This window comes from Pteropus alecto, unplaced genomic scaffold (genome assembly GCF_000325575.1).
Source record: "Pteropus alecto unplaced genomic scaffold, ASM32557v1 scaffold98, whole genome shotgun sequence".
NCBI classification, from domain to species: Eukaryota; Metazoa; Chordata; class Mammalia; order Chiroptera; family Pteropodidae; genus Pteropus; species Pteropus alecto.
In genome coordinates, this window is record NW_006443570.1 from 22142292 (window position 1) to 22146795 (window position 4504).

Consider the following 4504-nt stretch of genomic DNA (forward strand, 5'->3'; position numbering starts at 1 on the left):
GAGAGCCTCCCAAGCGCGGGACTCGCCTGCGGCGCCCGCCTCCCTCGGGGCTCGGACTCCGGGGTCCCCCTCCAGTTGGGGGATGGGGTAGGAACTAAGGGTGATCTCGGGGCGGGGCTGACAGCGGGGCTCCCCGCCAGGAAGGGGCTCCGCCTGAGTCAGGTTTTCCAAGAGGGACGTCGTTGGTTCCAGGGTGGGGCCCGGAACCCGCGGGGCCGCCGCGTCTACACCGACCCGGAACTCACTTCCGGGCTTGTGTCTACACTATGTACTAGGCCAGGCGCGGTGCGAGGCTGAGACTGGTGGGTCGCGGAGGAAGCAGGATTTCCCTCCCCTCCCCCCAACCTCGAGTCCCGGCAAAGTTAAAAATAGAACTTAATGTCCAAATACTGCCGGCGCGCCGGGGCGGGCGGAGCCTGGGTGCGGGACTGTGTCCACCCCATACCCTCTCTGGGTGGGGCAGAGAGGAGAGGCACCCTGTGTCTTTAAGCCCCAAGAAAGTCTTTTTAGGGTCCCGCGTCAGCACAGAGCGCGCACCCCAGGGACAGGGACAGCCACAGGGCGCCTTTGCCAAGAGTAGTGTGTGCCTGACCCCTATGGAGGTCTCAGTTTCCTATCTGGGAAACCCGCGTCCGACTTTCAGCATTTCGGGACAGTACCCTTCTCCGCTATCCTGGATACCCAAACTAGGGCTTCTGTGGCCCAGGATCTCCTCATCGCTCCTCCTCCTCTGGAGGGGGCCTCCCTCTCTTGTCCCACTGGATCCCTCCATACTTCCTGCTCAGGATACCCTCCCTCTCCCAAACCAGCGCCCAGCAGCCCCAATCGCGCTGGGCTCTGGTGAAGCGTCAGCCTGAGGGGCGAACTCTAGCTTAGATCCCACCGCTGGTAGCGGGGTGATAGCTAGTGCTTGCAAAAGGCTGGGTTACTTCTTACTGTATGACCCCGAGCAAGTCACTTAACTCCTCGGATCCTCTTCTTCATCCTTAAAATGAAGCTAATATCTGTCTAAAAGGGTTGTAGAGAAGGCTAAGTAAGATACAGCGCTAAAGCACCTCCCAGACCCTTAGTAAACACCACTTCCCTCTTCTGGCCGGACATTCATTAAACACGTGCTTGGGACAGACCTACTAAGAGGGCCTGACTTTTTATCTAGTGGGGAAAACGCTCGGGCGTGTATGCCAGTTACAAAGAGCTCTCAGGAGCTTCACCTGACCCCCACCTGACAGATAAGGAACCTGAGGCGCAGTACGGGGGGCGCTGACTTGTCCTAGGGAAAAGAAGGTAGAGACAGGACCCAAAGCCCCAGCGTGCCCCACCCTCGGACCCGGGCTCCCGGAGGAGGCTGAGGCAGGTGCGGGCTGCAGCCTCGTGGGGAAGGCTCATTACCTCAAGAACAACAGCCCGGCCGAAGCCGCGACCCGGGGGACCCGCGGGGCGGGCGCCAGCTGGGAGGTGGAGCCCTCTGGAGGGGGCAAGGGGACTGGGTGCTACCTCGTGCAGCTGGGAGATGGGTGGGAGCGCAGAGTGAGTTGGTTGAAATGCCACCGGTAGAGGCGGGCTCACGGCAAGAGGGGACTCTCTCCGCCGGGTCCCCGTGTTTAAACTCCAGAGGGAGCGGCAGCGGGGGACTTAGCCTCCAGCACACTCAGGGTGGGGAGCGCCTTTGAAAACTAGAGGACGGGGGGTCGAGCGAGCCCCAAGAGGAGGGCAGCTTCGTGCGGTAAGCGGGGACAGGGTTCTGGGACCCCAGGGGAGGAGCCAGAGAGCGGGAGGAGCCTGAGAGCGGGAGGAGCCTCGTGGCCGCAGTGCCCTCCCAACCCACTGCTCCGTCAGGCGGCTGGAATGAGGGGAATCCGCGTGCGGAGGGGTCCGGCCGGCCACCCGCCTCCCTCCGCTCCGGCACCGCGAGCGGCATCGCCGCATTCCCTGGATGCTCGCTGGCGCCCCCGCAGCCACCGCCCGGCGGCGGAAGGAGGGGGCGTCTCCGCAGCCTGGCATGCCTGAGGGCCAGCCCCAGCCCCCAGCAGCCCCCACCGGCCCGCCCCGCCTCCCTGGAAGGAAGCGCTAGCCGGGGAGAGGGGGTAGGGAGGCGGAGAACCGAGGGTGAGAGACACCGCGACGAAGGCTGCAGCGCCAGACGCTTTCTGCGTTCTGAGTGCTGTCTTACGGTACGCCCTTCAATGTCCGCAGTCAAGCCAGAAGTCTGTATTGTTACTCCCGTTATACGGACGGGGAAACGGCCTGGACAGGTGACTGACTTAAGACTTAGGACTAGTAAAAGGAGGGGTGGGAATGGAATCGGGAATTCTAGCGCTCAGTACTCTGAGGGAGCATGGATAGCCGAGGGCTGGCGGATTTCCAAGCTTTTCTTGTAAGGGTTAACAGCTGTGACCTTTCTCAGTGACCCCGTGACTGCAGTGCTCAGTACACAACCCTGTCAGTATTGTGTGACTATTGACAGATAGGCCTTAGGAGTAGCAGTTCTGGAGTGTAAGTCATGGTCTTTGGGCCACCAGCATGGCCCTGGACCTAGGGGCTGGCTGAAGGCTGCGGTGTAGCCATGGCCCCTGAGTGACCTAGGACTTATTTCCTAAGGCTGCCTCTGGGTCTCTTCCCACTTGGGGAGATGTTTCCAATAGAGGTGGTGATGGGGCAGTCCCAGAAGATCTGGGTCATCCAGTGCCATTTACCTACTGTGGACCAGGTGCCCCCAAGTCTGATCTCGGGAGGAATGGGGAGGACAATGGACAACCTCAAATGTTCCCCCAGCACAGAGCCATGTGAGTCTGGAAATGGTGTTCTAAGGACCCCCAGATCGCTGGCGCGGCGCAAAGAACCATAGGCTATCTCACCTGCAGTGCAGTTCTAGGAACAGAACAGGTGCAAATTTATATTCATCCAACATCTTAGGTCTGGGCGCAGGCTGCCTCACCAAGGACTGTTCCAAACTCAAGGGAATTGTGAGGGGGAATGAGGAGAAATGGTGGTGACTTAGGGGCATTACCTAATTGCTCACAGAGCTGTAGTCAAGGGCTATACTCTCTAGCTCCACAACCGTGGGCCTTTGGCCTGCCAGACACCTCTGCCTGGGGGTCCAGCAGAAGTAAACAGAGTACCTTGTCCCCTAACCTACTCTCATTGTTCTATATCCTGTATGTAGAGAGGAGGAAGGCACCTCCAGCTAGTCATCACCTGGCATCAAAAGGCCTGCTCTCCTCCCTTCATGCCTCACACAAAAGAGTCACCACTTGCGAAAACCTGTGCTCCACCATCACTGCTCTGTTCCTGGACCAGGCAGCAGCCTACAAACTGGCCTCCCTGCCTTTAATCCATTTTCCCAGAGCAGCCTATGGTATTTACAATTGAAATCAGATCAATTAACATCTCATGTTAATAGAGTGAAAGTTTATAGGGCATGGTCCTTGTGCCAGGCCTGTACTTCACACCCACTCCTTCTTGCCAGGCCCTTACACATAGACTCCAGTGGCCCCCTCCGTCCTCAGTTTAACCTACTGCTGCTATGTTCCTGTGTGACCACAGGGGTGGCCCTCTCCAATCCCTTCTCTCCCCATGCCTCCCTCACCACCACACACAGCCAGGATAAGCTACTTCAGCCCCTGGCACCAGCCCCAGGGGGCTCTCTAAGCTTCTTGCCTTTGCAGCTGCAGCTTCCTTGGCCCTGTGCATGCTTCCCCTCCCCTACTGACTCCCCTACAATCCTTGAAGACTCAGCTCAGGTATCACCTCCTCCAGAACCCCTTCCTGACTACCCCCAACACACAGCCCTCTCATTACTCTCTAATCGCTGGTTTCCTGGCCAGTCTCTCCCAGGAGACTGCTCCTATCTGGGACATACATTCACCCCCGCACAGTGGGGGCTCAATAACTGGTCAGGGACGCCTATGTGAATGAATGAATCACAGAGCCAGCAGTGAGAGAAGGAGGCTAGAGCGTGCCGGCAGTTGACTAAACGCCGTGGGCCAGCCAGTCATTCATCTCGAAGCCCCCCATCCGCCACACACGCGCTCAGGCGCTCAGGGACCCGTGGCGCTGCTGGGCCGGGCGGGGGTGGGGAGGGCGGCGGGAAGGGGCGGGGCTCGGGAGGCTTCTCCGGAACCCAGAGGAAGAGACGGGCCAAAGGGCGCTCTGGGTTCCTGGGTCCGGCGACCCTAGGCTCTCCTCTCCGCCTTCACGTTAACCGCAAGTAATCTAAGTCGCCTCCAGGTCCAGCCCTGGCGCCACCGGATTCTGGGACCCCTGCACGGGTCGGCCCAAGCTGACCCTCCATCCCAGAGATCCCTGGCGACCCCCGCCTCCCGCACGGTAGCTCTGGGCCTGGCTCGGCGTCTGGCAGCCTACCTTTTCCCACATCCCGCCCGCCTGCGAAGGCCTCTCGGGGCCACGCGGCTGCTGCCCGCCCTGCGCCCAGCGTACCCACCAGCTCTGCTCTTTGTGTGCGCGGGCGGGGGCCAGCCTGGGCGGGGTGGCCGGCTCCGGAGTC

At 60.5% G+C, this 4504-nt stretch overlaps 1 protein-coding gene across 2 annotated transcripts in view; it reads right to left on the reverse strand.

The window, feature by feature from the left end:
* Positions 1-4504, reverse strand: part of MYO1C (myosin IC) — a 22217-nt gene that overhangs the window by 16539 nt on the left and 1174 nt on the right. The window contains exon 1 of one of the 2 annotated variants that reach the window (XM_006925058.3): positions 4442-4498. The exons of the other annotated variant lie outside the window; for it this stretch is intronic. The gene's annotated coding sequence lies outside the window, so the exon portion shown is untranslated. Of the gene's footprint in view, positions 1-4441; positions 4499-4504 lie in introns of those variants that run through there. 2 annotated transcript variants of the gene reach the window in all.